The sequence below is a fragment of the Chinchilla lanigera genome, unplaced genomic scaffold, assembly GCF_000276665.1.
Source record: "Chinchilla lanigera isolate Chin_1 unplaced genomic scaffold, ChiLan1.0 scaffold00037, whole genome shotgun sequence".
In the NCBI taxonomy this organism is placed as follows: Eukaryota; Metazoa; Chordata; class Mammalia; order Rodentia; family Chinchillidae; genus Chinchilla; species Chinchilla lanigera.
In genome coordinates this window covers 971,763-996,642 of record NW_004955438.1, presented here as the reverse complement: position 1 = coordinate 996,642, position 24,880 = coordinate 971,763, and the positions used below count along the sequence as shown (strand labels likewise).

Here is a 24,880-nt window from a genome sequence, read left to right as displayed (position 1 = left end):
GTCTATGTGTTTTCCTGAGAAACTATCTTGTAGATAACAATATGTAAAACAACAACCATTGACAATTCCCTACCACTTTGTCTGTAATTCGGTAAGCCCCCCTATTACTATGTTATCCTTCTTTTACTCTTTAAAATTAAAAAAAAAACAAAACTGTTTTGTGGTATAACTGGTCCCCGCCAAAGATACAACTCGACTTGAGAAGGCAGGGTAATTCTAAGTCTGGGCATCCTGACCTGCCTCCCAAACCTCTGGTCAGATTCCTGAGCAGCTGTGAAGCTCTCTGTATTGGATGATTAGAGTTATAGTTGTGATGGATTGGCACTTTTTTCTCCCTAAGGATTGGGCTTAGCTTGGTTTTTGATAAAAAGATGTAGTTGATGCAGGATCTGGTCCCATTATCTGCCACTTCCCACTCAAAACCTTGTCCTTTGTTGTTATTGTGTTGTCTTTTCTCATTAAATAAAATAAAATAAAACCCTTGTCCCTTTTGCTATATATGAATACTATTTGTCCCTGCACATCTAGCCACCTACTGCTCACCTATTTATAACTCCTTGCTGGTTCCCATTTGTTTGTGGTTTTATGGCAGCCTCCAAGGAGAATGTCTTGGCCCAGCGAGGAGAGGAAGCTTTAACCTCCAATTTCCCTGAGGTTGGCCATACAGGCTCTTGTGCTGTTCTAGTACATCTCTCCCCTCCCAGGCTCCTCTCATCCTCTTCCTCTTTGACATCTGACACCCACACCAACTTCTATCAGCCGTTGGCAGCTGCTCTCTAGCTGATTTGGGCCCTGGGGGTGCCCAGGCCTTGGCCAAGATTAAGGGTACAACTGGCAAGGACTCTCCACTGAGCATCTCAGACACATGGCAGATGAAGTAGAGGGCTGGTTCTCTAGTGACTGGAAAATAAGACTCTTCAGCAATGTAGGACTGTGACCTGGAAAGTCATGGGACCTGCCCGTGCAATGGGATTGGTCTGGAAATCAAGTTAAAAGCTCACTCTACACCTTCTTCAAATGGTAAAAGAAACTGTAGAAACTAGCTTTAAATTCAAAACTAAAGTGTGTTGTTAGCATTGTTACTTGTTTAAAATCCCTCTTTCAACATTAGCTTTGGCCAAAGAAGCCATCTGGGACTGGAAACACATTGGATCTCTATTAAAAGAACACAAAACATCACTTCCACACAAAATACAAGTTGTAGAATGCAGACAAAGCCTCAGTCAACATCAAACAACAGTATGTAACAAAAGCACATAAAGGCTGAAATAGAGTTTGGCAGGGTGCTCTTAAAAGACTAACATTATGTGCATGGTATTTAGCCAGCATGTGCTGCTATTGTTTTCTCACTGTGGGAAATATGAAATGATCAAGAGATGGTTTCAGGAACGTAGCGGGAAGAAGTGGTGCCTGGCCATTAGGAAGAATCTTGATGTGCACTCTTTGCACAATAAGCAAATAAATACATGAGCAGCTCTTTTCTGCTCATTATTCTAAATCTTCATTGATAAATCACCATGCCTTACAAGGGTCTATGGATTTTACAATGTGTTAATTTTTTTTTATTTTAAAAATAAGAGGAAAGCATTAACAGACAGACAACATTTTACAAAATAGCAAAAGAACAGTACAGACAATACAGAGTTACAAACAAAGTGGTAGGAAATTAACAATGCTTGTTGTATTGATATCTTCAAAGTTTTTTTTTTTTTTTCTTTTTTTTTTTTTTTTTTTTTTTTGCGGTACCGGGGATTGAACTCATGACCTTGCGCTTGCCAAGCGGGTGCTTATGCCACTGAGCTATATCCCAGCCCACAATGTGTTAATTTTAAATTAATTTTTTTGGGGGGAAACAGGGTCTTGCTATATATTTCAGGCTGGATTTGAACTTACTATGTAGCCCAGTCTGGCCTTGAACTCATAGCAATCCTCCTGCCTCAGCCTCCCTAATGCTGGGATTACAGGTGTGTACCACCATGCATGGCTTTAAATTAATTTGTTTGTGTTGACAGAGGTCCCACAAAAATTTTTTTTCCCCAGAACCTGACTTACGCTACAGGTAACCTCTCATAACCATTGGCTGGCCAATGGTACCATGGGTTTCAGAGATATTAAAATTTGAAAAAAAATTGGATCTTAGAATGGGTGGGATATAATAACTTAGTGGCCTAGAAAAGACAGAAATGTCTTTATTTGTCACTTGAGGAACTCATTCAAGATTGGTTGGAGTTTCTGTTTGATACAGCCATTCAGGGACCATGTTCGTGGCACTGCCTTCCGTCATCCGGCTGAGCATTTTCACTGGCATGGTCAAAGCTAAATCTTTTAGAGCTAAAACCTATGATTTAGACCTAAAATGTCCTCCAAAGGCCATGTGCTAGGGGTTTGGTTGCCCGCCATGTTGGAAAGTGATTGGATCATGACAGCTATAACTTTCTTAGTATATAAATACATTGGTGAATTTATAATTTGACGGCATTATGAGGCGATGGAAACATAGGAGGTGGGGCCTAGTTGAAAGGAGCTGATCATAGTTCTTTTATTTTAGAGAAGTGAGAAGCTTTTCTCCACCATGCCTTTCCACCAGGCCTCACCACAGGCCTAAAAACAACAGAGGCAGCTGACCATAGTGGGAAACCTCTGAAACCATGACAAAATAAAAATTTCCCCCTTTAAATTGATTTTCTCAGGTGTTTTATCACAGTGGAAGAAAACTGACTAAACACTGACCATGTGTTTTTCTTCCCAAGTCTCAAGCCTGGACAGAGTTAGACGGGCCACTGGCAGCCATTTTGCCTCTACAAGAAGACAATGGAGAAAGGCAGAACAGAAGATGATGATAAAAATAAATCCTGGTAATACTATGTGATCAGTATCACAGATCAAGCTCAGCCTGAACCAGCACCCAGCATTGTGCCTCTGGTCTTCTGGACTACATGAGATAACATTTAGCATCCCTCTTTCAAATCATATAAAGGTGGATTTTGTCACTTGGTGCTTACATTTAGCTTGACTTTTTGTGGGGGCATAAAGTACAACTTTCCTTGGGAATGTGTGACCCAGGACTACCTGAGATGTACTTAGCTATCTGATCACTGAATGGAGACTTCTACTTGCCATAGTTTTCAACCACAGATGATTTTGACCTCCAGGGGGCAACCCCTCCCAACAAAGAATTGTCTAACCCAAGCCAGGCATGGTGGCACAGGCCTGTAATCCAGGCGCTTTGGGTGGTTGAGGTAGGAGGATCACGAGTTCAAGCGCAGCCTGGACAACTTTACCAGTTAGTGAGACCCTGTCTCAAAATAGAAAAAGATAGGGATGTAGCTTAGTGCAAAGGCCCTGGATTTAATTCTCAGTACCGGGAAAAAAAAAATCCAACTCAAAATGTCATTAATGCCCTGTGTCTTATCCCCTCAGGCTATTGTAACAAAATGCTTTTGACTGACTGGGTAATTTATAAACAACAAAAATGTATTACATTTCTGGAGGCTGGGAAGTCCAGGATCACAGCAGCTGCTGCTTCGCTGTCTGATGAGAACTTATTCCTCATAGACAGTGACCTCATCCAGGAGAAGGGGCCAACAAGCTCCCTCTGGCATCTTGTACTGGGGCTCTGCTCCTGAAGTTGGAGCCTTCGTAACCTAACCACCTCCCTAGGTCCCCATTTCTTGATGCTATTGCTGTGAGGTCTTGGTTTCCACATATGAATTCTATGGGGACATCAACATTCAGACAATAGCACCCTGCTAACCCCACTTAGAGCCTGGCTCTGCAGTTACTCCCCAGACCTATCTGTTCCCAGAGACTGAGGCTCCCTGGTGAGGCCACGCCTGGAGACTTTCCAAGGCTTGTCACCTGTCACCAGGCCAAGTGACATCAACTTGCTCACAATTAAGCAATGATTGAACTGTTTGGGGAAAGTGAGGGGAGAGTACTGCTTGGTGGGGGGTTGTAGCCGCTCTTGGGTGCCAGGCTAAGAGAAGGAGAGGGAGAGCACAACAGCAGTCTGGGACAAGATTTTTTTGTCTTTTTTTTTTTCTGGCAGAGCTGAGGATTGAATCCAAGGCCTCAGACATGCTAGGCAAGTGCTCTACCGCTGAGCCACATCCCAGCACCTGAAACCCTTAGAGAGAGAGAGAGGTTTAAAGAGTGTTCTGAGCCCTCTCTCCTCCAGGTTGTGAAGGATGAGATCGGTTTAGGTCCTCAGATGCCACTAACATCATCAGCATGATAAATGCTTTGCACTGAAATAATACAGAGAATCAGGATTTCTGCTCCCTGGAGCCTCTGAGCTGAGGAGGGCAGGCTTTGCCAGAAGCCCTGTCTCTGAGAAGCCTGGCATCCTCTGCAGTTCCGGCTTTTCAGGCTCTGTTCTACATTTGCATTCTGGCCTTGCCTCTGCCCAGCTGGGTTCTTGCTGGGAGCTGGATCCTGCCTGGTGGGTGGGTGTCTGATCTGCAGTGCTCTGGAGACCTGACCCTCACAGCCCCAGCCCTGGTGCCTCTTCTCCGAGGGATGTCCTTGACAAGCCTTCCTGACAGGGGCAGTAGCACTCCTTGTGCAAAGACAGTGAGAGAGGGGAGACTCAGAGACGGCCATTTTTTTCAGTTACTAATAAGACACTGAAAAGACTGATTGGATCACAACTCTATCAAGCCTGGGGAATGTTTGTTTGTTTAGAGCTGTTCCCTAATGCTCTCTCCAGTCCTCCCACCCCACAAAGCTGACCTTGTGCAAAGCTTTTCCAAACCAGCTGTTGTTGCCAGGCAGAGCTCCCTCCTCCGGCCTCAGGCCCAGCTCCCCGTCAGGGTGAAGTCAGGCCAAGGCAGGGTAAGGAGTTCGGAGGGCGTGGGTGTTTGTGCTGGGACAAGGAGTCCTTTTGCTGTTGTTCTCTGTGTTATTTTCAGACAGATAGGAAGGAAAAAAATAGTAAACATTCCTCAATTTTAGACAAAAGCTAAGAAAGAATTAGGACCCTCCTGAGGCAAAGCCTTTCGTGGGGGTGCTGGGCAGGAAATACACGTCCTGACTCCCCTACACAAAGGCTGAGTTGGGGGAAACCAATCCACAGAGCAAGTGTGGGATGTGATCCAAATTCAATTCCACTGTTTCATCTCCCATTGTCCCTATGAGCTATTCAGGGAGGGGAGCATTTCCTCTTTCCCTGGATGACAGCTCTGCCATCCTCACGTCTCTTCTGGTCATGCTTAGGTAGGCTCATTTGGTGTTACAAAATTCACTGTCAATTTAGGGATTTAAAGCATCCAGTCAAAGATATTAGATGACACTTTCATCTTTCTTCAAAGATAAATCTTCCCCCTGCCCTAGTTATGGGCTGTAGTGGGGGGCTGCTGGTCTCCAGGGGCTAGGGTACAGGAGGCTTTTGTCTATGTTCTCACCTGAAGAACCCCCTCCCAGCTCGCTGGTTAGTTTCAGGGTCCAAGTGGTGGGGGGAATGAGAGGAGAGGAGAGGAGAGGAAGTAAGGGAAGTGGGAAATCACACAGTTCCTATTGGGCCACATGGCTGGCAGCTCTTCGGCCTGGCAGGTGGTGAAATCTCTTCCCTAGAAGTTTCTCTGGGCTCTTCAAAGGTTCCCGTCTCTGTGGTTCCTGGCAGAAGTTCCTTGATTTACACTTCCATTCCAGGTTAACAGTTTGTGACTCCATCTTCAACCCTGCAAATCCAGGCATCCTCCTCCAGCTTCTTGCAGCTGAGATCCCTTTGACCTTCTAGGAGGGCCTATAGAACATTAAAGAACCCCCCACTGGCTCTCTTTCCCCACGCTCCACCTCCAATCCACAGCAGTTCATGGGATATATTCACGTGGTCCCTGCCCCACTCCTAAGGCAGCCCCTTTTCTAGGCCCAGGGCCATGGCGCCATAGCTCTTAACAGCTCCAAGGAAGCCGTCATCACTGGGTGAAGGTGGTAGAACCCCAACACCATTAGGGTTGGTGCTCCCAGCATAGATTTGCCCTCTTTTAAGCTTTCTAATTTCAAACCCTCCCCATTCTCCACCCTTGGATCCTTTTTATACTCTTGACATGCTGAGGACCCTAATGCTGTGCACCTAGTCCTCCATTGTTTCCTCTGTGAGTACTGTGTGTGGTGCCTGTCTCACACTCAGTTTGATGTCTCTGTTGTGATAGCCTGCCTGCACAGTGACCCCAAGTATCACCCCCTGCTGGGATTCACAGCCATGTGCCCCCGTAGCTATTTCTATTGCAGAAAAGACATGCAACTTCTCAGGCTAGGTCATCCTGGTGGGTCACAAATTGTGTCCTCCAAAAGACATATTAAAAAGCCCTTGGAATGTGACCTTATTTAGAAATAGTCTTTGCAGATATACTCAGGGTAATACTTGATGAGAGTGGGTCCTACAGCCAATGACGAGAGTCCTTATAAGGACAGAGTGATATAGAGCAAATAAACATAGCTTGCATGCGAAGGGAGGCAGAGATAGGAGTTGTGCAGCCACAAGCCAAGGAACACTGGGGGTCACCAGAAGCTAAGAGAGGCAAGGAAGGATTCACTTCTAGAGCTTCCTGAGGGAGTATGGCCCTGCAAACAACTTGATTTCAAACTGCCTTCAGAACTGAGAATAAATTTCTGCTGTTTTAGGTCACCTTGTTGTGGTACTTTGGTCCTGTAGCCCTACGAATCTAATACTATCATAAGAGACATTGTGGCTTCCTCCTTGCTCTCTTTTGACTCACCCATTGTGGGAGATGCCAGCTGCCATGTCATGAGGCCACTCAAGCAGACCTATGGAGAGGTCCCCATAGGAAGGGACTGGGACCTCCTGCCGGCAGCCACCACCAGCTCCCAAGCCACATGAGCCAGGACCATGGAAGCAGCTCCTCCAGCCCCAGCCAAGCCCTCCAGTGACTGCAACTCCAGCTGACATCATAAATGCATGAGGTCATCATGCGGAACTTAATGCTGTGAACCTAGTCCTCTGCTGTTTCCTCTGTGAGTACTATGTGTGATGCCAGAAACCTGAGCCAGAATACCCAGGTCCTGACCAACAGCAACTCTAAGGCAATAAATGTTAATTATTGCCTTAAGCTGCCCAGTCTGGAGGTAAGCTGTTAAGACATAACTAATCTGCTATATGCCCATATTAATTATGCCTCAAGTAATACTGGTGTCTATCATACTGAGGCCTTAATATGACCTGCAATGGGAAGAGTTCTCTACAACCCTTATACACCATCTAGAATGCTTAGGGACCCAGCAGCATTCTCTATGGGGACATTTCCAGCAATGGGCTTCCAGCCACTGTAGTGAAATGTCCACCTTATTCATTCACCAATGGCCACCTTCCACATGCCAGATATTCCCTATGGGTTGGGAGTATAGATGCATTCATAGTCTGTTCATGGCTGCTGGCCGTATCTCTGCCAGTAGATAGATATTACCAAGAAGGGCTGCACTTGTTTTTGCAGCAATGGGAAAAGACAGGCACTGAGGCAATGAGAAGAGAAACTTACAGCTGTGTGACCTCCAAGAAGAGCACTAACTTCACAGCTGTGCGAGAACAAGAAGAGGTAGAGTTGGAACTAGGATACAGACACCCCAGCTCTGGTCTTGAACTTGTGCTTCCTGAAATACACAAAAGTGGGCTTGTGCTGTCTGGGTCTCTGCAGATTGTTGGCCACATGGTCTTGAAGTCTGCTGGGACACTGTTGTTTGGGTAATAGTGTTTTTGGAAAACTCAAAATACTGCGATCTTGTTTTTGCTTTGCCATCTTGATTTTGAGATTCTTTGAAGCACGACTCATCCGTGGTTTCCTCTGAAACTTATAAGCCTCAGGTGAGAAGACTGGTCCTCACTGTTGTCCAGATCCTCAACTTTCTTAGTAGTGGTGCTTTCTGAAGAGATTGGATCAGGGGCCAGGGGTATAGCTCAGCAGCACAAGTGCCTGCCTGGCAAGTGCAAGGTCCTGAGTTTGATTCCTGGCACCAAAAAAAAAAAAAAAGAGAGAGAGGTTGGATCAGAATACACTGTCTACTGAAATCTACCAGGTTGGTCTTTCCCAAGGTCAAATTATATAGCTTGCAGATAAGCACAGCCATGATTTCTTGAGCTTCTACTCAGCAGCAAGTGATATCAGTGATCTTTACAACACCACCTCAGGACAAGAGATCATGATCCATTCTTGGCAGCCCAGGAAAGTGAAGTTCAGGAATGATCCTCAGGTCACACAGCTAGTGATGGCAAGAGACAGAACTAGTGCTGGCTTACTCTAAAGCCCCTCCCAGGAACCCATCCCTCGCTGCCAAAGAGGGTGACTCAGACGCTCTGTGGAATTCAAGTCAGTGCCTAGGAAGGGGGGTTTTCTCCATCTTGTCAGGATCACGGTGGGTTTGGGGTACAGTGGGTAGATACTGAAAGCAGTGAGATAGCGTGAAGGAGTGCTTGAGGAAAATGGGGTCTGATGCCTGAGTGCCAAGGTTTGAAACCTAGGTTCCCTTATGGACAATGTCTCAGATTCCTCTTTTGAAAATTGGGGGTAGGAGCCCCAACCCTCTTCAGTTTGGGGGAAGATTAAATGAGATAATGCATGTGACATTCCCAGCAAGACTTAACAAACCCGTTCAACTTTTCTGTTGTTAACATTATTAACATTACCTCCCTCCATTGAACTAGAGAAGTGGTGACAAACCTACTGCGTACGTGCTGCAGCAGGTGCACAGAACCCTCCCCTTCTTTAAGCATGCAAGCCAAGTTGCCTGAGCAACCAAGCATCAGATATCAGTTTTTTTTTTTTTTTTTAACTAAACCCTCAGTCTTCAGGTTTAATTGCAGTGTTTGCACTTTGTGATAAATAAGTGGGGTTTGGGTTGCAGTTTGGACACTTGGTCTCTAAAAGGTTCACCATCACTGCACTAGACTGCTGTATTAGGCCAATATTTGAAAAGGGACAAATTTAAACAAAACAGTTGTATAGCTAGAGGTTGATGGCAGGGGAATATGGCTGGAAGGGTTGCCTTCTCAATTGAAGGCTTTCTTTTCCAGCTCGGAGACAGCCCCCTGTGTAAGATGATGAGTGTGATTAATTGCAATCAGCTCCTTTCCACATAATGAGGAAGCTGGATGTCATCTTGTGGCTTCTGTCCAAGTTGATGCAGTTACCCTTTATGTCCACAGGATGCCGCTATCGATCATACTTTGACTATGCAGCCAAGCCAAGGATGCTCAAGGTAGGGGATTTATCAACAATTCTCATTTAGGGCAAACGTGCTGTTAGAGGTCTGGTGGAACCCATCTTTACACCATCACACTGTGTGAGAAGAAGGGGTGGGCCGGGAAGGAGGGATTTGGCCAAGGAGATCTGGGGCATTGGGCAGAGAGGAGGAAGAGAATCCAGATCTTCTGCCTCCTAATTAAATGCACTGACTCCACATCTGTCCGCATGGGAGAAGCTTGGTGAGGACAGAAGATCTTGTTTCTAGGCAGTAGGGATGGACTTTGCCCGGGATTTGATTCAAAGCTGGGGACTGGATGACACAAAGTCCCCTGTTCCTTTCCCTTGAATCCTAACTCAGCTTTATGGCAGAATGGCTCTCAGCTTCCTGGTTGCCCTTCCGGTGATTGCTTTTTAAGAGCAGGTATGATGAAATTGGGGTCCCTCATCATTAGACAAGCAAGGGCTAGGAGAGCTGGCCCCTCCAGGGATGACTGGGCCTGGATCCTGCTCCGGAGCAGAGGGCCCTTGTGCTCCTGGGGAGCTGTCTTCCTGGGAGCCTGGGAAGTATACACAAGGGAACAGAAGACCCTGCCAATGAATGTTGGCATTCTCTCTACATGAGTGCGTTCAAGGGCCTCCAGAAAATCCACACCTTCTATGCCTCAGTGGCTTTGCTTGTACCATAGGACGATGTAACGGGGCAAGAGCATGTCTGGGCAGACACGTTCACAGAAAAGACAGGACCCCACTCCGTGTTATAGTCCCAGACTCCAAATCCGCAGCAGCAGGGCCTGCCAGCTTGGAGATGCTCCTGCCCTTGGACGCCAGCAGTGCCTGCAAAAGCAAACAAGGCAGTAGAAAGCTCGAGCACTTCCTCCTGGGTACCAAAGGCTTGGGGTGAGGGCAGAGGCCTCTGGGTAGCAGTGAGGCCACAGCCTTCACTATTCCATTCTTTAGGAGGGGGCTTCCTGGGACAGGCAGGGTCCCCTCCCCACACCTGAACTGTGAGATGACTAGAGAGAGCAGAAGGGAAAGTTCCCAAGTGTTATAGTGTGATTATTATTAATTTTATGGTCTGAAGAGCTGTTGGGGTGGAGACGAGGATAGGAAAAAGTAGAACCAGTCTGGATTGGCTTATTTTTATTGCTTTTAAAAATCATGTGAATAATCTATGTGTTCATTGAAAAAATAGAAAACACAGATAAGCCAACAAAAATCATCTGTTAACATTTTGGCAAATATCCTTTTTCTATGCTTAGAAACAGAGAATACATTTCACTAATCAAATGTTTACTTTCTATCCACAGCTTTATAACCTGTGTTTTTTTTATGGACTAGCATCCTGGGATGTCTTTTCAGGCCAACAGATAGAAAGACTTCACCTCCACTGAGGTTATGCCCCCTGTGGCGTTCTTAGCTGGTGGTTAATAATTCGCCCTCTCTCTAATCAGCGGTGAAAACGACCAGGCTGGAGCTGGACGTCAAGCCTTGGGCACCTGAAGAAGACCGAAGACCAGCAAGGCATATAGATGTTCCAGAAGGACACTAGGTCTCAAAAGATCCTTAGGATTCCCTTAAACATGTGGACCTCAGAGGGCAGGGCACAGTACCAGGGAGGACAGATGCATAGAGGGCAAAGCAACCTGGAAGAGGGGGTGCAAATGTGCAGAGCTCACAACCTGGGGGTGGGAGCAGGCCTCAGGGGAAAATAGACTCCAGCCAGTGGAACAGGTTAAGGGCTCAGGGTCACATAAGATCCTGGCTCTGTTCCCTACCAGCTGGGACCACTGAACAGAGCAATGGGCCTCATAGCATCACCTGCAAAACCAATAATGGCTACAAATGATGCTGCTGCAAGTTTAAGGGTGCAATGAAAGAATCTAGAAATTATAGGAAGTGTTTCATGGCTGCCGCTTTTATAATCACAACCGGTACTGTTTCCTGCAAAAGGCTCTGCCCCTCCCTGCCATGCCCACCCCTTTTCTTGAAGCATGAATTTCTCTCACTCTCCAGTTCCCAGAATCTGCTCCCATTTCCTCCTCCTCCTCCTCCTCCTCCTCCTCCTCTTCCTCTTCCTCTTCCTCCTCCTCCTCCTCCTCCTCTACCCCTGCTGGACCACAGGCCTCCAGCATCAGGAGGGAGGGAAGGAGAGGTGCAGGTACCACAGGAGGGCAGCAAGCCCCTCTGGAAAGCAGCCTGCTTCCTCCCTTTTCCCAGCTCACACAAAAAGACAGCACGCGCGCACGCACGCGCGCGCACACACACACACACACACACACACACATACTGGGGCGCAGAGGAGGAGGTGATACCCAGTGGGGTCCCCCATCCTCAGGCTGAGCTGACCAGGCCCTGGCAGCCAGAGTGGGCAATTGTTTCCAAAGGTCTTAGGAAGGCAGGGTGGCTCTTCAGGTCTTGTTGGCTTGCAGTAGAACTGCATCTGCTTGGGAGGGAGTCAGAACCTGGAGAAGGATAGGAGGGAGATGTTAGGGTCTAACTTGCACCAGGACCCAACACAACACAGGCACCATGAGAGGCAGCTTGTTATGACTAGTATCTGATGTCCTCCCTAAAGCCTCACGTGATCATAGGCGGAGCTCTTTGGAGATGGCTGGATCTAGGGTGTGTGATGCTGAGATTAAGGGTGTGATTGCTAAATTAGTCCAGTGATTGGTTTGGCATAGTTCTCGGTATAAATAATGGGAAGGCCTGCTGGAGGTGGTGGTGTGTACCCATAATGCCAGCATTTGGGAGGCTGAGACATGAGTTCAAGGCCAACCTAGACTACATAGCAAGATCTTGTCCAAAATAAACAAAAAGCAACAACAACAAAAGGGAGGGCCCATCCTGGGTGTGGGTGGCACCATCCAAAAGGCGGTTAGCCTAAAAGGGATAAAAGGGAGAAGCAGGCTTGCTGCTTGCCTTCTGCCTACCCTGCTACACCTTGGACTGTTTCTCTTCTGCCACACCACCCTGCCTTGGATCCAGCTGACTAGGGACCAAAACCTCTACAAACTATGAGCTGAAATCAACCTTTGCTCCTTTAACTTGTGGTACAGGATATTTTGTCTCAACACTGAGAAAAGTAATACAACTAAAAGTAAATACAGTAGATACAGCTCAGCTTACTAATGGGAGCCAATATAGCACGGTGGTTGAGCACGCAGGCTGTGGAGTCTGAATGGACCTGGCTCCCGGTCCTGGCTCCAGCACTTACTAGCAGTGTCACCAGGATCAAGTCACTTAACCTTTCCAAGCCTCCACTTCCCCACTAATAAATAGTACTAGCATCTTCCAGATAGAGCTTGTGCAAATGAAGGTAATATAGATAGTGCACAGCCTCCTCAGTGGTGGGAAAGCGGAAGGATGTCCTGGCAAGCTGGGAGACAGCTGTGTATCAAATGAGTGTTTTCCCAAGTTTGTAGCTAAGGCTGGGTCTTCACAGGACCAGTTGCTGGTCTGGGGGCTGGGGATCTACAGAGGAAGGAATGCATTGGGGAATAGATGAGTGGAGGATCACAGGCCTGGCTGCTTTGAGACCAAGTAAAGGCACCAGTCACTCTCCTGTTTAATGAACATGTTGTACTTGTCCACATTGCACCCGCTTCCTCCGCACTGCTCTCCAAGGGGCCCCTGCTCTTCCCAGAGGGCGCAGGGCAGAGGGCTCAAGCTAGGTAATCAGACCCAAGGCAGCCATGCTGATACCTGTGTTTATGCAGGAGGGAAAAAAAGATTGTACCCAACTAGGAGAAACCACTGGTCTGAGAGAAGAGAGGTGACTGAGTAATCTTATTAGCTAGGGGCCTGGAGGTCAACCTGGGCCCCTCTCAGGGAAACAGGGGCTGGCAGTGACCCCCTTGGCTGTGTATGGATGGCTCCGGCCTGGCCCCGGCCTCCCTCTTGTAGCCTGGTGATGAGGAGCAACTCCTCCAAGGGTAAAAGCCCTGTGCTTCTGGCAGGGGTTGGGGATGGTGAGTGTCTGCCTGTGTTCTTTTAACTTCTCCAGAAAGGTCAGGAAAGAGTCTCCATTATGAGCCATCCTGAGCCTGGTACGATTTTCTCATACAATTTAATCTACTCCCTGGATGGCCTCCAGTGTGTGAGCCACTGACAGTCGTCTTTGCAATCGATTTCCTGGAAGCAGCAGCCACGTGATAGATGTGTGCTAGGGGCACTGTGGGATGAGGCTGAGTGGGCATAAGAGCCCTAAGCCACCCTCCCACGCCATGGCAGGGCTACCTAGTGTGGGATGCGTGCACTTCTGCCCACCAGCCCCACCGAGATGCCAGTGACGGCAGAATGACTCCCATGTGCCCAAAGGGGCCTGGCAGCATGCTCACTGCAGGGCTGCGTGTGTGGAGAAAACGGGAGATGCCTTATCTGTCCATCAGGCAGGGCTGTCACCTTCTGAATGTGGATGGCGTGCCCCAGAACTGTGCAGAGGCAGTATTTGCCACAAAACCTTTTGATGCAGGCTCCCTGGAGGAGGGCAGCGGGACTCAGAGTGGGGTGGCATGGAAGCGAGTGGTCAGATCAACCGCCTTATGTCCACACATGGATTATTGTGCAGAAATCTAAAAACCAAAACATGGATGCTCCATATATATTGCCATGAGAAAACACCCAGAATGTGCTATTACAGGGGGAAATTGCCAACCAAGATGGTTGGCAGGATCTTATTTATGTAAAAGAAAAGACACTGACCTCATTCATGCATACAAGTGCATGTGTGTGTGTATGCATGTGTGTGTGCTATGTATGTTAACCCCCTGGGGAAGTCTGGCATGATACCTAGTACGCGGCTTATATAGGTTATTGCTGGGGAAAGCAGTGATATTGGTTAGAAAGAGGAATAAAAGGAACTTTTTATTTTTTTTCTGTCTTCACCTCTGTGTTCACTTTTTCTAAATCCATATTTAAAAAAAAAAAAAAACTTGGTTTAAAAAGAAAGAAAAGGCAGGAAAATGTCCTCTTCTGTGTTTGCTGCCTGACAATAACCTTCATCTCCCAGGGCCTTCTCAAGTGAATCTCTTTGCCATACTTCTTGGGAAAGCAGCTCCTGCCAATGTCCCTTAGCTTTTACTCTGCGAGAAGAAACCCTGGGTAGGGAGGGCTGGATGTCACCTGGACCCACATTGAAGGCCACTGCCACCTTGGAGTTGAACCCCCACAGCCATGCTAGACTTCCGATCCATGTCCAGGGGAGCCCTGGAGACAGCTTGTGGTAGTCGGAAGGTCCTCACTTGGGCCTGCAGCAGGGGATGTGTACGGGAAAGAGCCCCACAAGGCTGAGGGGCAGGTAAGGCCAAATAAATCTCTCTCTTTTTTTTGTTTTTGGTACCAAGAATCGAACTCAGGACCTTGCACTTGCCAGGCAGGTGCTTGTGCCACTGAGCTACATCCCTGGCCCTAGATAAAGCTCTTTTCTTTAGCCACTTTCCCTTCTTCCTCTCTCAGGATGGCAGAGAGGAAGAAAGAATGGCTCCCCTCCTACGTCCACATTCACTACCCCTTCTCGGGCCTCTGACCCTCCCCCTAAAGGAGCCAGGCGTGACAGTCCCCAGTGCCAAGCTGGGGCCCCTCCACTCTCTATCTGACCTGGGCCTACCCACCTTGTCCTTCCTGGCCTGCTACAGGGGCTGTGGCTCTCCAGGCTCTGCTCTGAGAAAGGAACCCTTCTCCCCTAGAGACCTGTGTGGCTGCCAGGCTGCCCGTGGGTCCGGCCTTGATTGCCTGGGAGGCTTTGCTTCTTCCTTCCTTGCAGAAGGAAGAACAGGGGCTGGGATACGCCACATGGACGGCCCGCCTGTCTATGCCAGGAGTCCCGCGGGGGTCTTAACTCACGAGCTCATGTACACCCCTCAGCTGTGCTGCCCAATAGATGAGGCTCACAGACCTGGGGCAGGGAGCCTTGGCCATACAGCCAGCAAATATGGAGTTGAGGTCTGCACTTAGGTCCTTCCATTCCCAAAGGACACTCATTCCCACTGCACCCCCGCAGCGGCCTCCCTTTCTGCAGGCTTCAGGGCAGAGGCTTGTGGAAGGAGCGGTGGCACGGCCCTCAGCAGCCAGGCTGTGGCTCCTCCTCTTGGGTTTCTCAGCTGTGTCTCCGGCACCACACTGTCCCAGCCAGATCACCAGGACCCCATCTTCTAAACTCTCAGCCCTAGGGCCAGGCATGGTGGCGCACGCCTATAATCCCAGCACTTGGAAGGCTGAGGCAGGAGGATCGCTGCGAGTTCAAGACCAGCCTGGGTCACAAAGTGAGCTCAAGACCAGCCTGAACTGCATAGTGAGACCCTGTCTCAAAAAGAAAAAACAAGAACAAAACAAACAAACAAAAAAAAGCACAAAGTCCCTCAGCCCTTCCTGCAAGCGTCTTTTAGCCAAGATCCAATTCCTCAGGACAGCAACCCAGCCAGGTCTGATGGTCAGACTCTGCCATCACGAGCCATGTGACTGTAGGGGGAGGGTGTCTCCGAACAGCTCCATATCTCGGTTTCTCCATCTGCACAAGAGGGGTGATGCTGGGGATATTCCCATGGCCGCTGTAAGCCTCAGCACGCAGGGCAGCTCCCCACCTGTTAGCACTCTGTGTGTCTTTGCTGCTATCGTTCCTTTGCTTCCTCTGAGTTCCCTGGTGGAGGATGGGTTATTTTGCAGCCCTCTGGCTGGGAGGAAATCAGAGTGGGCTGGATGGAAACCAGGCCGTGGGCCTCATGAAACCGCCATATGGTGCTTTTCTCAGAGCTGGATATGGGAAGAACAAGTTCATATGGGGAGGGAGCAGGAAGGGAGGAAAAGAACAGGGACGGGGCTTTTAAAGCACTCTATTTTTTGCTCCTTACCTATGCCCTGTCTGCATCCTCCTCCTATTGCCCCCTTTTTCTTTAGGCCTTTGGGGCCATGACCATCCGCAGGAAGCCCTGTACAGAACTGGAAAGTGGAAAGAAGGGTGCACTTGGGGGAGCATGCGGAGTAGATGCCCTCGATCCCTGGCAGATGCCCAGGGACGCTTCATAGTAACTGTGGGCAGAGCCTGTGTGCACATCTAAAGCCGTGTGGTTTCCTTCTCCCTGTAAGACACCCTTAAAGAGATGCCATCCTTCTCAATCATAAATAACACTCAGAACCCTCAGGGTTGGGCCTGAAAATACTGACAGCTCCTTTTCTAGAACATTTCTGTTTCTGCCTTCCCAGCCAGGTTGTCACAGAAAAAGAACAAGCCCACCCCTGCCCTGCCCAGGACAGTGTCTCCCGATGCACTGAGCCTGGACACAAAGGATCTGCATTTATGGACAGAATGATGGAAGGAGGGGTCTGAAAACAAGGGCTGCTCCACAGAGAGTTGTCACGCGTGAAGGGGTTGCATGATACCTAGCACATAGGAGCTGCCCCATACATGCCGCTTAACTCAGTGTGGAGCATGAGTAGTTGTCACCAATGCCGATTTCTTTCCGGTAACACCTCCAGCAAGCAGGGGCCAACACACCCAGGGGTCCGGGTTCACCAGGGAACCAGCTACTCTCTTCTCCAGGCCTCAGCTGTCACACAGTGGCTCTGTCCTCAGCAGGCCGTACTGGCTTTATGTGTAGTGTCAGGATCAAGGCTAGTGATCCTGTGCTCAGTGATCTCCCTGCTAGACAACCTGAGGGGAAACTGGTTCACAAGGAGAATAGACTGCCCCTCCCCTCCAGGGCTTTTGTCTGGGCAGCGGTGCCCTAGGCCCTCCCCCAGCAACAGAATTGCTTGTCTGACCAGCGCCTCCTGGAGGCCAAACAGTGCCCAGATCAGTTGGCTCGGAGTCTCTAGGAGATTTTAGTAGCCAGTCTCACTGTCTCACCTCAGCCAGCCTGGACTTTCACGTGACCTGCTTCTATTCCTGGAAGGTCCCCAAAACAGAGGACCCTCAGGCCAGGCTTCCTGATGGTGGGAAAGGATGCAGTGTGGCATTGTCTCATATCCCTACAAGCAAGGCTCGTGTTACCCAGTCCCTGTCCAGGTCCTCTCAGGCAACTCCCCCCTGCCACACGCACACACACACACACACACACACACACACACACACGGGCACACCTGCCTTCATGGCCTCCTTTCAGTCCGCTTGCTTGCGCCAGTGGTTCTCAAATGTGAGCATGCATCAGAATGCCCTGGAGCGCTTGTTCAAACTCAGGTTTTTCACCTCAACCCCAGAGCTCTGCACTCAGCAGGTCTAGGGTGGGGCTTGAGAATATGCTTCTCTACCGAGTTCCCTGGTGGCTGGGCCCTGGCCCAGGGGCCACATGCTGAGAACTACCAGTGTAAGCTGGGTTGTCATTTGTCATCTCAGGGAAACCTTCCTTGACCTAACAAAAGAGACGAGGTCCTCTGACTATGTTTTCACAGGAACCTAGTTCTTCTTCATGGCATCTATCACATTTTGCATTTACTACAACTCTTTGAAAATATGGAATTGGTGGCAGTCTCCTTCCTAAGCCTCTGTCTGCTTTGCTTGCCTTGTCCCCTCGGTGCCTAGCGCAGTGCCTTGTACACTGTAGATGCCCACCCAAGACTTTCTGTGTGAATGAATGAGTGAACAAGTGAATGACTAACGTGTGCAAAAGAAGGATCAGCACTGGCTCAGGAGGCTCTGTGGGCAGGAGGAAAGTAACCACAGGCAACGGGGGCAGCACTTCTAAATGTGGCTCCAGGAGCCAGACTGCCTGGGTCCACGCACAGCCAGTTATTTGTAGCTGTGTGAACCTGGGCTGGTTACTTAACCTCTTCATTCCTCACCTTGCTCATCTGCAAAGCAGGAATACAGTAGTACCTGTTAATAGCTCACAGGGTTCTAGAGGATTAAATGAGCTCATGTGCACTTACGTTTGTGCCTAAGGTGATGCCATTGCTATCAAAGTGCCTGGCTGTGAGGCAACCTCTTGCTTTAATCAGACTTTGTCCAGGGACCTGCTTCTGAGAGTCCCCTCTGGCAGACTCTAAGGAAGTAGCCCAGGGTTTCAGTTGGGACTGATTTTTCAAGAATTTGCAACCCCACCTGCCGTGGCCTGGACGATGCCGGGGTGGGTGCACACAGGCAGTGGTGGCAGGGCTGGGGGTCCCCTAGCTGCTCCCCAGGTGGGTGGAGACCGTGCACCAGCCTCCTTCCCTGCGGCCTGGCTGGAGCTGACTCACCGCCAGGAGGCTGGTGATTAGCATGCAGGGCAGGTACCAGGAGGGAAGCTGTCTCCGCGCAACGGCTCTTGATGTGCTTCTCTGATTAATGTGGCAGGGAGAACATTGCCGCTTTTTCCTGAATGGTGGCCACGTGGAGCTGGAGTCATTAGCACTGCATCTCCCGCTTGCCGTGACCCGCTGACCATCCTAAGTAGATAAAAATGAAAATGGCCAAGACAGCTGCAAGGCTCCGAAACAAACGACCTGGTGGCTCTGCAGCCCAGGGAGAGGCTTTTATGTGGAAGGTCTTGGAGCGGCCCCACCCTCTCCATCCTCTCGCATCCTTAAAAGCCATCCTTAAAAGTTCCGCTTGGGAACCTGCAGCTTCCCTGGAGGTCAGATCCCTCTCCCAGGAATGGGCCCAGGTGTGAGCGCTGGAAATTGACGCCTCCTGCTCCACAGCGGTTTGCTTGAGCGAAGTGAAGATGGGCCAAAGGGTGCTCCAGGTAGAGGGATCAGACTGGGCGCGGGACAGGAGCCCAGGGACCCCAAGCAGGGAAAGCTGTGCCATTTCAAGGAGGGCATATGGAGCAAGAAGGGAGACTGAGGATCTGAACCTAACTTGAGGGCAGCTGGGAGTGTGTCATCCTGGGTAGCGGGGAGGGTATGTTAGGGGCCCAGCCTGCAAGCAGGGAGAACAACAGCCAGGAAGCTGACACCCTAACCCAGGGGCAAATGCTGCTTCCGTGAATTAATGCTGCGAGTTCCTCAGCCTCTTCCTGCCTAGGGAGCTCTGGGTCAGTAGCTATTTGCAGTCTCCACAGGGCAAAAGCTTGTGTTGCCTGGAGAAACGGAGGCTACCAGTGGAGACCCGTTCCAGGACAGGAGCGATGCTGGGGGCCCCTCCCACAGCTTGGTTTTCCCTGCGTTCTGTGGCTTTGCACACACATTTCCATGGTGTTCCAAGTTATTGTTTGGGGACCCCCCCCATTTACCACTTTCTTTCTCTGGAGCTAAGTGTCCCCTCCTGCAGAAGGGATGGGACAAAGACACCTGAGCTTGCTGGGTGGAATGATGATGAGATGGTGCAAAAAGCACCAGATCTCAGGAAGCCAGGGCTCCAGCCAGCCCCACGTCCCCACCATACCGCCTCTGCCAGCTCCCCCACACGGCCATCATCCCCGGTTTGGGCAGTGATCTGCAGTCCCGCCCCGCAGCACCTCTGGGCCAGAAAGCAGCTCTCTGCAGCTCGCCTAGGCTGGAAGGGGTGAGCAATAGTGCTAATTGTAGGGCAGCAGGAAAGGCTGGGAGGAGGTAGCTGAGAGAGAAATCATCGTGAGATGCTCCAATTACTGATCAGCTGGGACATAATTGCGGGGCTGCCATCTCGGTTGCTGGAGGTACCAGGCCTCCCTCTCATTAATCAACCATAATCCAGAATTACGACCCTTAATGATTTGCAAAGACACTTATGCACACACGCACACATGCTCGCCCATGGACACAAGTAATTGATAATCAACCATGTAATTGGAGGCAATAATTCTGTCTGGGCTGGATGATAGGCTCCACCCTGCCAGCAGAGGAGAGCCCAAGTCACAGACGACCCCTGCCTCTGCGGGAGGAAGGCAGGCTCCTGGTCTTCTTGAGCTGGTGTCCTCCAGTTGCCTCTGGGCAGTAGGAGCGGGGCAACTTTTGTTTTCTATCATTATTCATCCATATTTTCTAATTTTTGCACACTAGTATTTGTAACTGTTAAAAACATCACTTTCATTGTCACTGCTTATTCATGATATGAAACTCACAGCCTCCAGCTTTGGTGAGTGTGCAAATCACCTGGAGAGATGGTGAAGAATGTGGATCCTCAGCGCCCCTTCCAACAGGACTTAGACTTTAAGAGCCTGGTGTGGAGCCCAGGGATCTGCAGATTGTAATGCTTATTGAATACATACCCTAAATGGTTTGGATGCAGATGGTCAAGAAATCCCCCTGTAAGAACCAGTACCCTATCAGTCACAATGTGCACATCTATTATCCCAACACTCAGGAGGCTGAGGCAGGAGAATTGAGGGCTTAAGGTGAGCCAGATATAGTACGACACTGTCTCAAAAAAAAAAAAAAAATAGAGAATACCCTAAGCCAGTGGTTCTCAACCCTGGCCATACAATGACATCACCTGAGGAGTTTTTAGGAGATCACAGTGCCTACGTTAGGCCCCTAATGATTTGGACTTAACTGATGATACATGCAGGAATTCTTCCTTCCTTTCTTCCTTCCTTCCACCTTCCCTTCCTTCATTCCTTCTTTCCTCCCTTCTTTCTTTTCTTTTTCCTTCCTTCTTTCTGTGATATGGGGGATTGAACCCAGGACCTTCACTCTGAGCTACATCCCCAGCTCTTTTTATTTTCAGACAGGTTCTAAATTGTCCAGGCTAGGCTTCAAGTTGCAATCCCCCTGCCCCAGCCTCCCAGAATGCTCGGATTATAGGGATGAGCCTTCATGCTCAACTTAAATCAGGATTGTCTTTCCCAGCACCCACATTTTATCATTTCAGTGGGCTCATCTGGCATCTGTCCTCCCAACCTGTTGTTCTCTTTATTTTGGGAGCCTCTAGCTTTAGCTGGCTCAGGCTTTGCCATGCACATGAATCCCGTGGGCATTTGTTAAAAATGCAATTTCTGAGCTGGGCATGGTGGTCCATGCCTGTAGTCCCAGCACTTGGCAGGCTGAGGCAGGAGGATCATTGTGAATTCGAGGCTAGCCGGAGCTACAAAGTGAGTTCAAGACCAGCCTGAACTACTCAGCAAGACTGTGTCTTAAAAAGACAAAAAGGGGGTCAGGGAGATAGCTCAGTGGTGCAAGCACAAGCGCAAGGTCCTGAGTGCAATTCCTGGTACCAAAAAAAAAAAAAAAAAAAGGCAGTTTCTAGAGCCAGGTGAAGTGGCACATGCCTGTAATTCCAGCTACTTGGGAGGCTGAGGCAGGAGAAATGCAAATTTAAGGCTAGCTTGGACAATTTGGCAAGACCCTGTCTCAATATAAAAAAGGGGAGCCGGGGATATAGCTCAGTGGCATAAGCACCTGTCTGGCAAGCGCAAGGTCCTGAGTTTGATTCCTGGTACAAAAAAAAAAAACAAGAAAAGAAAATGTCGGATTCAATATAAAAAAGGGTTGAGGATGTGACTCGGTGGTAGAGCATTCATCTAGAGGATGAGTAGGGCACTCAACATGCAAGAGGCCCTGGGTTCAAGTTGAGGAGAGAGAGACAGAAGGAAGGAAGAAAGGGAGGAGTGCAAAAGGAGTTCTGGCTGAGGAGGTGGGGTGAGGATCTGCACCCTTAAAAGCATTCCCAGGTGACACTGCTGCCACTGGTCCTACAGAAGACTCGGTCATCATTCAAGGACCAAGCATAGGTAGACTCTGGAGCGAGAGAATCCTGCGTACAGAGCTGGGACAGGGGCAGTGCAGGGGCTGGGGCTGCAAAGCTATGCTGAGCACAGACACAGCCCTTGCGAGGCTCCCCGTGTGGATGTGATCTCCAGGCTCAGCCAGCTGGCCCAGTGCCTGCCCGCACATCCTCTACAAGGTTCTTCTGGGTTTCTGAGAACAAGACCTGCTCAAGTTAACTCAGATAAAGGGGGCCTGGAAGTAGGAAACTAGGCCTTGGGTCAAGGAGACCAGAAGAGACAAACTCCTGTGAAAGTTCTATGGAGTTGGAAAGAGTCTAACGGAGTCTCTGGGCAGAGGCCAGGCGAGAAAAAATGCAGCTGTCAGGGAGACCTGGAAATAAACACTTCCTGGGACCGGTGAGAAAGGCTGGCAGCAAGGAGGCCTGGGTGGCAGTGAGTCCCCCACATGGCCACGAGCACCCAGGATGCACATACTACTCCACCCACCAAGAAACAGAACCCATTTCCCCTCCCGGATCTGGCTGAACCCCTGCTCTGCGTTGGCTGGTTGTCATGGTACAAGTGACCCTTTCCAGCTCCAGGGCTGGCCCCCGGTGAACCTGGCAGCTTCTACTCTCACTCCCTGGGAAGCCTGCCACCATGTAAGAGATCCATCTTCCCTGAAGCCACCATGCTGGCCACGTGGAGGTCATGCAGAAGGGGGCTGAGGTGCCAGGTCTGTAAGTGAAGCCATCTTGGCCCTTCTCTGGCAGTCCAGCAGCCAGCTGTACACAGCCTAGTGAATGACCCCAGTTAACACCACAAGGAGCAGAAGAACCCATCAGCTGAGCCCTGCCCAATTTCTTGACTCACAAAATCATGAGAAATAAAAAGGTAGGTGAGCATGGTGATGCATACCTGTAATCCTAGCATTCTGGGAGGCTGAGGCAGGAAGATTACAAGTTCAAGCTCAGTCTGGGCAACTTAGTAAGACCCTATCTAAAAATAAAAGATAAAAAAGGGCAGAGTATGAGCTGTGAAGGCCTTGGGTTCAGTCTCCAGTACTTAAAAAAAAAAAAAAAGTTGCTGTCTTAAGCCCCTTTTATTTGAAGTCAATTGTTAGGCAGCAAGAGACAACTGAAGAAACACATAGGTTCTTCCTTGGCTCAGCACTGATGCTCACAGTGAGACCTGTGATCTCAGCAGGCCGAGGGTCCTAACCTGCAGGTGGAGGTTCAGTGAGATGGTGCATCAAAAGCCCCACACACAGGGCCAGGCACTTTGCTTGTGTACACGTCCAGAATCTAGGATTGCCGGAAGGGGTTTTTATATCTGTGCCGTGCCCTGACTGTGTGACGGCCATTCAGACCACTTTGTCCCAGATCCTTGGATGAAGAGCCATCCTTCTCCTGTGATGGGAATGGCTCGTCCCCACGGCAGGACTCTGGCTAAGAGCAGTGGCTCTGAGCCAGCCAGGCATGGGTATCAGCCCTTCTCTGCCCATTTCTAGTTTTGTGGCCTCACTCAAGTTATTGACTGTCTCTGAGCCTTGTTTTCTTAGCCTACAAACAGAAGTCGGCAACACCCCTCCTGCAGGAATCCTCCTTACCTGGCTGCTCCTCCCCACATTTCTCTCAACCAAGCTTTGTCATCGCCTGACTCGAGACAGGTGCTAATATTGGGACTTTGAGAAAAGGGCTGAGCCTGGTAAGGTGGTGCACACCTGTATTCACAGCACTCTGGAAGACTGGGGCAGGAGGATCGTAAGTTCAGGCCCAGCCTAGGCAACTTAGAGACTTATTGAGGTTGTGTTTCAAAATTAAAAAGGGCTGGGGATGTAGCTCAGTGTGAAGGCTCTGGCTTCAATCTCCAATACTGAAAAAGAGGGGCTGGGGTTAACAACACTGTATTACTTGGGAAGAGGGCTTGGGGAACCCTGGGTCATACTTTATCACATCCAGAGTCTGCCAAGCACTTTGCGTGACTGTCCCACACCGGGCCTTGGAGGGACATACCATCATCAACATAAGGTCCTCGTGTGAGGGGCTGCTCGAGGCCTTGTAGTGGACACTGACGTTTGTTGCTGTGTCGTCTGTGTGTGTGTGTGCGCGTGCGCTGTGCCTCCTTATATACCTTAGAGACTGATAGCAAAATACGCAAGGGAAACACTTCTAGGAATCAAAACATGATTTCTGTCTCACCCACCCACCTGACCTGCAGAGTACCTAGGAAGTCACCCCTTCTCACCAACCTTGCCCCCATCACCCAGGTGTCAACTGTAATTCCAGCTCTCTGACGGGAGGATCATATTTCAAGCCCAGCCTTGCAAAATAAAAAAAAATTTTAAAAGGGCTGAAGGTGGTATGAAGATCAGTGTGACGGCTCTTGGCTCAAATAGACAGACAGATAGATAGATAGATAGATAGATAGATAGATAGATAGATAGACAGAAAAACAGATAGACAGGACGTATATCCTATCCTCTGAGAGTCCTTCCTGCCCAGGAAGGAGAATTCAGTCCAGGGAGAAGACAGGGATCCAGGAAGGCAAATGGTCCCCAACGGGCTAACTAGGCCATGGAAGTCAAGGAGATGCATGCCTGTGTCTCCTGGAACGTGTGGCCTAGAGCCCTGCAGAGGGCCCATCAGGCCCCATCCAAGGAGGAGCTCTTCCTGCCTGCAGACCCCGCCCGCCCACTCTCACAGCCTCTCCTGGGTTGAGGCTTCCATCAGCTTACCGGAAACAAAAAGCCATGGTGCCTGGGTTTGCTAGGAGGTCGGCAGACAGGGTCTCTTCTGAATGAGTCCAAGTCCAAAAGGGTTCGGTTTCCCTTGAGCAGAGACGGCTGCTGGCAGTGGCTTTTATGACTAACCAGGTGACGGTGACCTTGAGATCCACTCCCAGGGTCTCTCCTGTCTGGTCTGGAGGGGAAGGATGAGAAGACTTCTGTGTTACACCGAAGAAACCAAAACCCTGTAAAAGCTCACTGCAAGGCCAGGATGCCAGGCCACTTGTTCACCACTGTAATCTGACACAGAATCATGTCTGATGAACGAATGTTCAGACACATGGGTGGTCCCTGGGCTTGAACTCATGCCCGGTTGGCTCCAAAATTATCTGGCTCCACAACATATCTTACCT

At 49.5% G+C, this 24,880-nt stretch overlaps 3 long non-coding RNA genes across 5 annotated transcripts in view; 1 reads left to right on the top strand and 2 right to left on the bottom strand.

Annotated features, from left to right (window-relative positions):
* The window catches only part of LOC102006956, a 16,333-nt gene extending 9,437 nt beyond the window's left edge, over positions 1–6,896 (bottom strand). Inside the window, exons 1-3 of one of the 3 annotated variants that reach the window (XR_001235135.1) lie at positions 6,720–6,896; positions 5,403–5,743; positions 4,732–4,895 (exon numbers count right to left, since the gene is read on the bottom strand). This is a non-coding gene — a long non-coding RNA (uncharacterized LOC102006956). The remainder of the gene's footprint in view (positions 1–4,731; positions 4,896–5,402; positions 5,744–6,719) is intronic. The other 2 variants (XR_261909.2, XR_261908.2) reach the window with 2 other exon arrangements.
* A 63-nt stretch (positions 6,897–6,959) lies between these two features.
* LOC102007697 lies at positions 6,960–11,122 on the top strand. The gene is made up of 3 exons (XR_001235136.1): positions 6,960–7,086; positions 9,026–9,210; positions 10,505–11,122. It is a non-coding gene; the product is annotated as an uncharacterized LOC102007697 (long non-coding RNA).
* A 97-nt stretch (positions 11,123–11,219) lies between these two features.
* LOC106149154 lies at positions 11,220–24,659 on the bottom strand. Its single transcript, XR_001235137.1, has 3 exons — positions 24,477–24,659; positions 18,369–18,557; positions 11,220–11,659 (listed from the first exon to the last, which is right to left on the bottom strand). It is a non-coding gene; the product is annotated as an uncharacterized LOC106149154 (long non-coding RNA).
* Positions 24,660–24,880: the final 221 nt, after the last annotated feature.